The following is a 13,593-nucleotide window of genomic DNA, read 5'->3' as shown; positions in this document are numbered from 1 at the left end:
TCACCAGGTTGATTCCTGGGTTGATGGAATTAATGAATGAAGAAAGGTTGGGCTTATGGTGAATGGAAGAATGAGAAGGGATCTTATTGAAACAAAAGATTTTGAGAATGAGCCAAATTGTCTTCTCCTGCTCATGTTTCTTATATTTCTCTCTTTGAATTTGTATTCCTCAGTCCTTGAACCATGGGAACAGTTTCTCTCCATCTACTCTATCCAAAACTGCATGTACAGTTGTACAGTTCCTTCATCTCTCCTGTCAATTTATTTTTACTTCAAGAAAAACTGACCCCAGCCTCTCCAGTCAGATCTCATCAGAGCTTTGCTTATTTCAGCTGGGAGAGGGTTTCTGTCAGCTGAGAGCAGAAAGCTGTTCTGTGTGAACGGAGCTGAAAACTGGGAGAAAGCTGTTGTCTTCATGGAGCAAACAGTTGCATTGCAGGATCTGGTGATTGGTGCTGGCATGAGTCTCGTGACTTTATCGTCAATTGTGCCGTGTGGGCCACAGCAAATATGCAGCCTGTTTTCTGCCCAGTGCTGGGAATTCCATTGGCATTATGGAGTGTTGAAAGTACTGTGTTCCTTCAGGACGTCAGCATTTCTTGTCTCCCCACTGATTCTCAGGCCTCTGCTCCACAGCCAGCTCAGCCAGACTGGAGCCGGCGTGGTGAGATGCTGCAGTCATAAGCCAGACCTTCCACAGCAAGAGCTCATTGAGGTCATCCGTTGCAGACGTCAGGTTTCACTCCAGGTGATAAGGAACAGCCTGGCAGCAGCCACAGTAAATCACTACAGCTAAGTTGGAAGGGAATCACAAAGGCATATTCAGCATGTTTATTCATAATAATGTAACAAATTTACTGTATTTATAACGTGATGACATTTGTAACTTGAAAACCTTCCACTTATTCAAATGTCAAGAATCCAAACAGGGTGCAAATAGAATGATTGCAGAGCTTCCTGAGAGATGAACTAACACATCATACAGTGGTTTTCCTTTCTTTCAGTCATTCACGTGTCAAGAATCCAATGTGTGGTTCTTCATGAGGGATGGGCCAATCCTTCAGTGATGTCCCTCGATGGAACTTGCATTGTTCCTTCAGTTGATTAAAGATCCTGAGGGCATGAGCACCATTGCTGAGAGCCAGTCAGCTAACCACCCTTCCAGTCCCTTTCCTCAAGGAGATGCACATGCTCTAGTTTGGTAAAGAATTATGAATCAAGTGTATGAAGCACGTTCACAGTCAGGGAAAAACACTTCTGTCCCTCATAGTCTTAGCAGCAGATCTGGTCATCCAACTCAGAGGAGCTGCATGGTGAACGTGCCTTGCCTAGCATGTTTCCATTGCTAATAAATACATTTCAAATCAGAGGAGCTCAACAATAAATGAAACCAATGCCAATACTGACTCCACATTCATTACCACAACAGGCATTCCAGCCTATTGCATGGTATGTAAAGCTGTAATAATTGAGGGCCTCTCATCTGGGAGACCATTGATTTTGTACAGGTGGTGAGAGAAAAAATCAATATACCTCAAGTCCTTTGTGAGTTGGTTCTGTCCTAGGTTACTAAATCCCAAAGCACTGTTTATGTGATGATGGAGAGAGCTTCCAAAATATGTGTGTGTGTAGGCTCCCTGGAGTGACAAACATTCCACCGACATCCTCCAAGCTCGCAATCAACCACCTGCAAAGATGGATGAGTGTTTCCAAAAAACTGAGTCCTTTTTCCTCGAGCAGAAGCATCTGTGACATTCCTGCTGCTGCAGTGAGAAGCAAACAACGAAATATGGTATAGATCAGTTTCCCCCACCTGGAATTACCCAGAGGCTAGAAAGGTCAAGCTGATGGAGGCTTTGATCTTTAAGATCAAGACCAAGATCAATGTCTGCAGAAGGTCAATGATTTCCATCACCCATGACTCCAAAAAACATTAAGATCTGAAGTCATTGCCCCTCAGAGGTTCAAATAGAAGCATGTATCTCTGTGCATGCAAGGAGCAGGACAGGGTTTGTGGATGTGAGCCCATTTGACCCTCTTCTCCCAAGGGGTCCTGGGCTTGCCTATCCTGTTGCTAACCCCTGACTTGCGACTCCAGCTTGTGCGGCACAACTAGTGGGACTAAGACAGAAACAGGTGATTTTATATGTGGAAAAAGCAGTGCCCCCACCCTCACCACCACCCAGAACTTTGTGGTCAATAATCAGGGTTCAGAAACAGGCAATACCTTCTGAAGTGTTCTAGAGAAGGCGCAGGGTTTGTGCTAAACATCTGTGCAGCTGCACAAAATGCAGCAAAGGGAAAACATCCTCCAGCTGAGGCTGACCAACAACTGGTATGATTTGTAATGACATGATCCAATTTTTACTTGCATGTCAAAATGAGTATTGCACAAGTATACACTGATCTTATTTCCAAATGGGTGCTATTAGACTTAAAGACTGTGAAATTGCATGCCACTCAAGAAAGCATTAATTTTCAAATACATAACTCTGAAACAGGGTAGTGCTGTGTTGAAGGATTTCTCAGCAACAATGTTTAACATGCATGGTCACCGGAAGTAATTTGGATTGTCAGACAGGCTCTCTGCAACCACTAGTCTAGATGAAGTACAGTAGAAGGAAGTCCCTGTGGAGCAACAACATCAAGAAAGGCCAGGTGATCTAAATATCCTAGTCCTATGCTATAATTTCTATATAATTTCCACTTCAAGATAAACTGGACTTAACTCTAGCTAATATTCAACAAGTAAAGTGCTCCTAATGTCTATCCCATCTCACCAATGAAATTTCACAGTTTTTAAGTCTAATAGCACCCATTTGGAAATAAGATTAGCATATACTTGCGCAGTACTCATTTTGACATGCAAGTACAATCATGTTGTTACAAATCATATCAGTTGTTGGTCAGCCTCAGCTGGAGGATATTTTCACTTTGCTGCATTTTGTGCAGCTGCACAGACATTTAGCACAAGCCCTGTGCCTTCTCTAGAACACTTCAGAAGGTATTGCCTGGTTGGCATGGTTAGATGTCATTTAAAATCTCAACTGAGTGCAATCTCACGATGTTACAAAGTGCTTTTCAGCCAATTGTTATCGCAGAAATGTAATCATTATTGCAGCATAGGAAACACTACAGCCAATTTGCACACTGCAATGTGCCACAAAAGCAACAAGATAAATGATCATGTATTCTGGTTGGTAAGGGAAAATTATTGGTCAGAACTGTAGGGAATCACTATTTTCCTTGAATCATGCTGTGGGCCAGACCTGAAGCAATGTACTAAAGACAGAACAAGGCCTCCAGTAATGCAACGCTGAAGTGCCAGCCTAGAATCATTATCTGCTTGAGTCTCTGGAGCGGGGCTTGGTGTCCATTTGGTATCACTCAGATTTCCTTAATAACTTAAATATTGAAAATACTGACAATAAGTATCCATTAGCTACAGCTAATGACAATAATAATATTGCAATTATATACTGCCTCTCACAACCTTGGGATTTCACAAGGCACGTCAGAGTCAATTAAGTACAATTGAGTGTAGTCACGGTTGTAATATAGAGGAGCATTGGTACAAATTTGCGCCAGCAAAGGTCCCACAAAAAGCTATGGGATAATTGACTTGATAATCTGTTTTTAGTTGTGTTGCTTGGTGTAATTATTAGTCAAGCTTACAGGACAACACCTCTGATGAATGGTGCAAGATCTTTCACCTGGCAGATGCAGCTTTAGTTCAATGTTTTACTGTCACCTCTACTACAACCCCCAATATTACAGTGTGTACTGTAGTATCCAAAGCAGGGCAAGAAAAAGTGCTACCTCTGATTGGACTACCTACCTACCATATCTGATTCATATGTAATGAGGTACTGTTGGTAGCATATACATTTGTTGTATGGACAGACAGATTGATGCCTGAGGTAGGGTTGTGCTATGGCAAATCCAATGTATCCTCTGACACAAAAGGTTTTGCAGATGCTGGAATCTGGAGCAACACACTCAAAAAGTGCTGGAGGAACTCAGCGGTCAGGCAGCATCTATGGAAGGAAATAAACAGTCAACGTTTCAAGTCGAGACCCTTCATCAGGACTGGAAATGAAGCAGGCAGAAGCTAGAATAAGAAGGTCGGGAGAGGGGGAGGAGCATGCCCACCAGAAGTTAGAGAAATCGATGTTGAGGCATCAGGTTGGAGACTCCCAAGGCGGAATATGAGGTGTTGTTCCTCCGATCTGCGTCTGGCCTCAAGGTGGCAGTAGAGGAGGCCATGGATAGACATGTCAGTATGGAAGTGGGATGTGGAATTGAAGTGACTGGCTACCAGGAGATCCTTGCTTTTGCGGCGGACGGAGCGAAGGTGCTCGACGAAGCAGTCACCCAATCTACGTTGGGTCTCATTGATGTAGACGACGCGGTGCCAGGAGCACCGGATGCAATAAATGACACCGTCAGATTCACAGGGGAAGCGCCGCCTCACGTGGCAGGACTGTCTACGGCCCTGAATGGTGGTGAGGGAGAAGGTGTAGGGACAGGTGTAGCACTCAGTGCGGTCACAGGGATAAGTGCTGGGAGGGTCATCAGTGGGGAGGGACGAGTGGACAAGAGAGTCGCGGAGAGAGCGATCCCTACGGAAAGTGGAGAGTGGGAGAGAAGGGAAGATGTGCCTGGTGGTGGGATCCTGTTGGAAGTGGCGGAGAATGATGTGTTGGATGCAGAGCTCGTGGGGTGGTAGGTGAAGACAAGGGGAACCTTGTCCCTGTTATGGCGGGGGGGGGGTGGGATGGGGTGAGGGCAGATGTGCGGGAAATGGAGGAGATACAGGTGAGGTCAGCATTGATGGTGGTGGAAGGGAAACCCCGGTTACTGAAAAAAGAGGACATTCAGATGTCCTGGAATGGAAAACCTCATCATGGGAACAGATGTGGTGGGGGCAGAGGAACTGGGAGAAGGGGATGGCGTCCTTGTGAGTGACAGAGTGGGAAGAGGTGTAGTCAAGGTAACTGTGGGAGCCCGTGGGTTTGTAAAAGATGTCTGCGGTTAATCTGTTTCCAGAGATGGAGACAGAGAGATCCAGAAAGGGGAGAGAGGTGTCAGAGATGGACCATGTAAATCTGAGGGCAGGGTGGAAGTTGAAGGCAAAGTTGATGAAATTGATGAGCTCAGCACAGGTGCAGGAAGCAGCCCCAATGCAGTCATCAATGTAGTGGAGAAAGAGTTGGGGAGCATTACCAGTGGAGGCTTGGAACATGGACTGTTCCACGTAGCCGACGAAAAGGCAGGCATAGCTGGGGCCCATGTGAGTGCCCATGGCTATACTTTTAGTTTGGAGAAAGTGGGAGGAGCTGAAAGAGAAGTTATTGAGGGTGAGTACCAGTTCTGCCAGACGGAGGAGGGTGGTGGTGGAGGGGAACTGGTTGGGTCTGTTGTTGAGAAAGAAGCGGAGAGCCTTAACGCCTTCCTGATGGGGGATGGAGGTGTACAGGGATTCGATGCCCATGGTGAAAATGAGGCGGTCAGGGCCGGGGAACTGAAAGTTGTTGAAGTGATGGAAGGCATGTGAGGGGTCACGGATGTAGGTGGGAAGGGACTGGACCAAGGGGGACAAAATTGGGTCAAGATCTGAGGACACGAGTTCAGTGGGGCAGGAGCAGGCAGAAACAATGGGCCTACCGGGGCAGTTAGGTTTGTGGATCTTGGATAGGAGATAGAAACGGGTGGTGCAGGGTAGGGGAACTATGAGGTTGGAGGCTGTAGAGGGGAGATCTCCGGAGGTGATGAGGTCACTGATAGAGCAGGAGACAATGGCCTGATGCTCCTTGGTGGGACCAGGTTGAGGGATAAGGAAGAGGAGGTGTCCGAGAGTTGAAGTCTGGCTTCGGCAATGTAAAGGTCAGTCTGCCAGACTACAACAGCATCACCCTTGTCTGCGGGTTTGATAGTAAGATTAAGATAAGCACAGAGAGAGTGGAGGGCAGTGCGTTCAGAGTTATCCTCTGTTGAGTTATACTGGGGAGAATTTAATGAAGGTAGACAGGGCTGATGGCAACTACAGGTCAAAAGCAATTTTGGAGCAGCTTTATGCACCTTTACAAACTGTTAACCATGAAGTACCAACGCCTGTAGCTAATTGGTACTTGAAAACTATATTACTGTCTTATTGATTTACAAGTGCTTATGGGCCATCCACTTTCTTCCACTTTGAGCAACGTACTAATATCTAGATGAGTGTCAAAGATGCAGTGAGTACAGTACCATGATCTCCAGTGCATAATCTGCTTGCTTCTGCCCAAAACATTGAGTCCTTCAGGTTCTTTTCTCCTAAGGAGTGTCAATGGTTATTGAAGTTGTGCATAACTCAAAGTTAATTCTAATTTGGCGTCCAATCAAAACCTATTCTCAAGACTTCCTCGCTAGCAGAAAATAATAAGCATTTGTTTTAAGGGGAAAAATATATTAATTATTGTAAAATAACACAAATGGATAGATCACATACTTTGCTTGACAGTTCTGAAATCCATGTGAACAATTTAAGGGAATAGCGAGGCGAATACTAGATTGTAATTGGGCTTGGGCTTGTAACAGATGGACTTAATGCCTGCACATGTAACATAAATAAATTAACAGCTCCGATGGTGTGGCAGTTTTAAGCACAAGTCCATTGTACAAATCTCCCTTAGTTATTAATTAAATGGGCTGATCTCTGAGATTATAAGGAAGGGATGATATTACTGCTGCTGACCTTTACTAATAATATTGGATGCAAAGTGGATGTCTTATTAACATAAACAGCACTATTCAAAATTAATAATTTCACACGTTAGCAAATAACAGTTTCTAAAAAGGATCCTTCATTTACAGTTTCCTTATCAAAGTCTGCACTGCATATTAACAACACTTTAATGGGTTGCTGTTCTATGGTGCATCAGTGATTACGCAATTATGGTAATGAAGCCTTAAGATAGATCTCTAAACGCGTGTGCGCCTGTTGTACTTATTCCAATAGCTGCGTGTTGTATAATGAATATGGCATAAAATAGTACTATCCAGCTGAGAAGATCTTTCCAGTTGGAGTATGATCTGAAGGAAGGAAGAGTCTTGGTAATGAATGACTTGTATGATGGTTTTCCTTTATAGAATTGCCATGTGGCAGGACTGAATATCACACAGATCAAATCTTTCACTCCCGAGCCTCATTTGTACTCTTTGTAGTACATTGCAATTAGCTTTTCCTGTAATCTTGGCAGCTGTAGACAAGCCAAATGATTAATTTCATTCACTTTGTTTTCGACTTCACAGATGTGAAAAAAAGGCAGTATCTTCTGAGTACGCAGTTTCAAAACCTTTTTTAGGGAAGAAGACTTCCAAAGATTATGCATTGTGCATGGTGACACTGAGATTGTCATATATTTACAATACAACAAATAGAGGAGGTCTCTTGTTCTTTGACTGAAATTTCTCATTAAAACCTTGCTGGTATCATTGGACTACCATCAATGGAACAAAACAAAATCTCTTTTTGAATTATACGAGGTTATAGAAGAAAATCCATGGTGCTGTAATTTTGCTCTTCACCTCGTCCCTTCCCATGTCTTGGTCTTGTATAGCTAGGGGTGACACCAAGATAAACAACTGAAAAGCTCGGCAGTGTTTCCACAGGAACTTCTTTGTTGTTGTCAACCCTCCTGGAGGTCAGTAATATATTATTTTATGTTAGCACCAGTACTGTTGGTTGTGATGTTGTGATACACATGTGTAGATACTCATGAACATTGGGCAGTGGTAACATTACCAGTTTTCTACTGTACAGAGTAGTGAGGCCCATGCTTCAGCCACTCTGCAGCAGCAGCACCTAAGACAGCAGCACAGGGAACTTACAACCAGCAAGATCTATGTATAATGCAAGAGCAGCTGTTACTGAAGGAAACTGTATGATGGCAACAATTGCATCTGCATTGCCGGTCTGTATAATACGATCTAATCTGAATAAACAAAGAGGCAAAGTCAATTGACAAGAACTGCTGACAGACATCACTTACTTACCCTTAGTCCCATTGGAAAACAGTTGTAGGATTTCCACAGGATTTTCATATTGAATCTGGTCATAACCAAGTAAAGTTGACTACTATTGAGTATATCCCACTGTTCTTATTCTGTGTAATTCAAATTACCACCTCTTCTGAAGTTGATGGAGGGTTATTTGATGCTAGTTCACTACTGACTCCTAAAAAGATTGAAATGAAGGTGTGAATTACAAACAAAGTGAAAGATATACCCCGAAATCTACTTTAAACTTTTATTGCTATCGGGCTAACAATGCATAAATAAATGATGTGCCAGAGGTCTGTTGTTCTCATTGTCCACAGAACAGTCTAAGCTTCATGAATTTTCCCAGTATTCCCATGGTTTTCCACTGGGAGACAATTAACATTTTAGGCACCAAATTATTATTCATCATTCACTGACTTTGTCATGGATAAGGTAAGATTTTCACATTACACTTAGTAGCCATCTGGGGAACATACATTCAAATGATTCTGGAAAGAGTTCAGCCTCCTCTGTTCTGTCAGAATAAACAGTAACTTTGCAGAAACAAATTAGTCACCAGCTGTCACTCTATTTTTAGCTCTATGTATTGCCTGAAGAAAGTCATTAGTGTTTCTACTTGGTTGAATTACCTGGTGCCGCCTCCTGTTACTGTTTAGAGCATAATGAAGTTGATAAGAAGCAAGTATTAAATAGGTTTGAACCTCCCATTTTGTTTTTAGTTATTTGTTTCTTTTGACTGTGGAGCTAGGTATGGTGAGGCAGTGTCATGCACATGACGAAAGTAACCACAGGAATATCTCCACAGAGCAATAATGCAGTTACCGTAAAACTCTGATAATCTGCTTTCCATTTGTTTGAAAATTCTGATGGTTCAACATCTGGCTCATTGGGTGCTGATTTCATCACTCCCTTTAACGCACCAGGGTCCCAGTTCCCACATCCCATTAACACACAGGGGTCCCGGTTCCTGCTCACCCACTAATACCAATGCAAAAAACAAACTGTTGGAGGAACTCAGTGGTCAGGCAGCAGTCCTGATGCAGGGGTCTCCACCTGAAACTTTGACTATCCATCTGCCTCCACAGCTGCCACCTGACCCACTGAGTTCCTCCAGCAGTTTGTTTTTTGCCCTTGATTCCAGCATCTGCTGTCTCTGTGTCTCCACTAATACCAGTGCCCTGGTTCCCTTGCACTCTTGAAATTCACCTGATTCTCTTTCCTGCGCTCCCTTTAAGCTTACTGGGTGTACTGGCAACTTTATTATACCATTGTGTAACATCCAAAAATAAGTAAATGGAAATTGTATTGGAGTATTAATTGGGAATAACATCCAATAGTCCAGGAAATCTGCCAGTCCGGCACCACCATGTTAGAATATTGGAGTTTTACTCTATTGGGCTTATTCCACAGAACAGCTTTTATACTTTGTTCTCCACTGTTGGGTTTTGAGTTTATCAATAGATTAGTTCAGATTTGTTAATACTTCCTGTTTGATAGGATATTGTAATGTATTAGCATTCATACAAAATATATCAAATCGTGGTCAGCATCCCAGCTCTGAATGCTGCCGTAGTTTCTCCGAGTCTGCTACTTTACAGTGGCAATGTGGTGCAGACACTGTTCATATCAAATAGAAGCAAGATTGAAGCATTTATGGAAAGAAGTGGAGATGTATCAGGACAAAACAACAGATTGCAAACATTTAATCTCATAAAGAAGTAAAACTTTCTAAGGGTCTTAACAAGACATCATGAAACAAAGTTTTGATGGAGTCACATAATGAGATAATAGATGACCAAAACCTTGGTAAAAGGAGGATCTTAGAAATTGAGAGAAAGATAGAGAAGCAGAGAGGTTCAATGTGGCTGAAGTCAAGGCTACCATTCATTGCATTATGCAAATCAACCATTTTGTACTTGGAGATTATGGAGTACAGAATTAATTTATTTTACAATTTGCATTTTTAATCTAAATTTGAAGGTTTGTAGTTTTGGAAATGTTTTCTATAACTAGCACTTAACAATGGTTTTAGTGAATTGGTTACTTGATTTTCGTCACTCATACATGTTGAGAAAGAAATGCACTTAATAACAACAGTTCAGGGATTGCCTGAGAAGCCACATGAATTTTTCATGGTTTTGACTGGCTGTAAGTCAACCCTGCCCAGTACGGTTTACCAGGTGCTGTGTTACATCCCGCTACGGGTGATGATATGGGCCCCCTGGGGAATGAACAGCAGAACTGGAAAGTGCAAACAAAGCAGCTGAACAGTATAGATAGCTGCTGCAGTTGATGTGTGTGCTAAAAGGATATATTTGGACTGCCATGTGTATGTGATGATGTTTTGACATTCTTTTGGTGAGTAATTTTCTCCTAGTTATATGTGTGGTGTAGACAAATTTTGTTCAGTAACCTAAAGATGTGCTGCTTGCATTGTGGGACCTTGCATGAATCAATAGCCTATGGCTGGCAGTCATTTGGATAGAAATTACATTCATTTGAGAGATATATTGCTAGCACGACATTACAACATTTCAGCTTATGTGGTATTCTTTGATAACATTGATAATAAACCTTTAGAAACTAAGGGAGCAAATTCCACAAAAAATTCCAGGATTCCAATTGTCTTATTTTGAAAGGAATGATAGCAATTTGTTCTGTCTTCTATTTCATTTTGTATATACATTTATTGTTAAGCATTTCATGATCCTTGTGAAATGCAATATCGTCACAATTTGAGATGCATTCTTATGTTCTCTAAAAACCAAGCAATGTTACTGAAAGGAATTGAGAATCATGGTAGAGGCAAGAGCTTTGTAACTGAGAGGCAATTTAATTGAAGATGATACCACTCAACCTTCCATTAATCTTGCCTGTTCTCTGCAACACACTTACTGCTACACACTTACAGGTTCAAAAAGCAAACGTGTTTAATAAATGTTCTTAATACCTTACATTATTTCAGTAATGCAATAGTGCAGAGATCTAACTGCTTCCATCCCAATTCCAGCATTGATTCAGTAGGTAAATGCATTCCCCATTATGGCACTGAATCATGCAGACTAGGAAATATATTACCATTGCTTCATGGTTGCTGGGTCCACATCCTGGAACTCCTTCCCCAACATCTTTGTGGGAGTACTTTCATTCAAAGGACTGCAGTGGTTTAAGAAGGTGGTTCACCCCCAATTTCTCAAAGGCAATTGGGGACAGACAATAACTGCTGGCCTTGCTGGTGATATCTGCATCACAAATAAAGAACAAAGATGTTGTTACCATACTGCTATTGACACCGAATTAGATAAGGCAGCTAGAACTGGTAGAAGAGTTACCAGCTTGGATCAGCTGGAACTGATTTCCCCAGCTCCAGTCCAACTGATATGTAAGCTTATGTTCATGTGCAAGCAGCTCATCATCCACTTTTTGCTTGCCTACATAAGTTATAAGTGGCAATGAAGTAGGTTTCTATTGGGTAGAATAAACTAGCATTTATCTTCCTTGTCCATTTTATTCCAAGTAAAAGCAAATTTAATGTAAAGTAATGTTGGTTTTTAATGTTTTACCATGTTGTTGAAATGTTTCAAAATGCTTTACATAATGAGATATGTTTTTTGAAGTGACTGATGTACTAGACCCAGTAGATAACAAGTGCTACTTTTGAGCAAATGGAAAAATGATGTTCGGTAGGGGCAAGGGAGTTTACATAAACCAGTGTATATCACAGTTTATCATGTAATATATTTTATCGGTCATAGAAAAATGTGGCCTAGAAATGCATTTGCTCAATGGACCTTGAAACAGTGTTGTAGATTGCCTTTGCATTAGGACTGCCATTTTTCAGTTGTTTTTGTGTAACAACACAAGTGTGTTTTTTTTATTTGTCTTCAAAGTTACTTCTAGTGGGAACAAGCAGAGTCTACGAACACTTGCAAATGAATTTTGTGCACCTGCTAGCACTTAGTCACTCACCTGTTATGTCAGGCTCCAGTCCTTCAGAGGTTTGCACCACTGACTATAGATCATGACAGTAAATGGTATAATTAATATAATGGTGGACTGGGCAGCTTTAGGTTAATGTCCTTGCCTGTGTCCCACAGCCATCTTTCTCAGACTGCAGCCACTCCTGGTAGAACATAGCAGCCAAAGCCTTTCCAGGGCAAGAGCTTGTTGTGGGTCTCCAGTATGGACATGTACTGCCCCCAGCACAGAAATGGAGCAACCATTCTGGAACCTGGCAGAAGACACAGGAGGAGCACTGTGATGCAGTGGTAGGACAGACAAGCCAATATTGCAGGCAGGCATGAAGAAACAATGGAGTTTGCTACATGGATTGTCAATTATCTAATACATTTCATCTTGCTGTGATCAGTTTGTTATTTTGGTCCAAAAGGAAAGAGCTGTATGTTGTAGCCTTTAAGTTTTATTTCATGTTTTGTGTTGGATAATGTACTTTTAAGGTTGAAGTTGTGTCTAAAACAAAGAATTTTGCAAAACAAACATTGGCCATGCATTGTATAGCAGTTCCTTAATGTAAGTCAAAGCATTAAAATCAGGCCTTGCAACATAAAGGGAATCACAATTCATTGATACACAAGTGCTCAAGCATTGAATTAATGGTAATGAAAGGTAACACAGTATCCCAACTTTGAAGGCAACTTTTGACTACATCTCCACAGGCTATATTGACAGTGGAGGCAATGTTGTCTCCCTTTACATAAGAACATGAACAGGAGTAGGCTAATCAGCACTTCAAGCCTGCTCCGCCATTCAATAAGATAACAGCTGATCCATTCATGCCCTCAACACCACTTTCCCACACTCTCCCATATTTTTGAACTCCCTTGTATTCAAATATCTGTCAGACTCCACCTCCACAGCTCCCTGCGGTAGAGAATTCCCAGGCTATGACCCTTGGGGAGAAGAAATTCCTCCTCATTTTTTTGTCTTATAAGGGCAACCCCTTATTCTGAGTCTATGCCCCCCCCCCTAATTCTAGATACCCTACTAGGGCAAATATCCTCTCAGCATCTACTTTGTCAACACCCTTCAGAATCTAATGTTTTAATAAAGTCACATCCCATTCTTTTAAATATTAATAAGTATTGACTCAACCCCTCTTTATACCACAATCCCTTCACCTCAGGAATCAATCAACTTACTCTTGCAAAAGGTTAACCACACACACAGGATATACACATTTATGGGTGCTGACTTAACTCTTTGGTCACCTTTTTCTCAGATGAACAATAAGGCTTCCAACAGAGATGGTCAGACATTGCTTGCACATTGAAAGTTCAATATAGTTGTGTTAAAGTAATCTCAGTTTTCATTAATACAGAAGCAAAACATTACTTGAAGTTGCCATTCAATCCAAAGAAAGAAAATATTTATCATGGCATTTTGCATCTGATTTTGCAGAGCCCTTTACTGTTGAAGCAAGATATTTCATAAGATCAAACCCCCAGAGTCAATGTGTCACCTCATTGGTTTCACTCCCAACGTTTTCATTCTCAAGACCTCCTTAGAAAATGGTCGGGCCTTCTCCTTTCA

At 41.9% G+C, this 13,593-nt stretch overlaps 1 protein-coding gene across 1 annotated transcript in view; it reads left to right on the top strand.

Annotated features, from left to right (window-relative positions):
• The first annotated feature begins 10,385 nt into the window (after positions 1 to 10,385).
• The window catches only part of pacsin1b (protein kinase C and casein kinase substrate in neurons 1b), a 187,163-nt gene continuing 183,955 nt past the window's right edge, over positions 10,386 to 13,593 (top strand). Inside the window, exon 1 of the mRNA XM_052034640.1 lies at positions 10,386 to 10,401. The gene's annotated coding sequence lies outside the window, so the exon portion shown is untranslated. The remainder of the gene's footprint in view (positions 10,402 to 13,593) is intronic.

Source organism: Pristis pectinata, chromosome 20 (assembly GCF_009764475.1).
Source record: "Pristis pectinata isolate sPriPec2 chromosome 20, sPriPec2.1.pri, whole genome shotgun sequence".
Lineage (NCBI taxonomy): Eukaryota > Metazoa > Chordata > Chondrichthyes > Rhinopristiformes > Pristidae > Pristis > Pristis pectinata.
The sequence above is the reverse complement of the archived record's forward strand: the minus strand, read 5'-3'. Positions and strand labels throughout refer to the sequence as shown.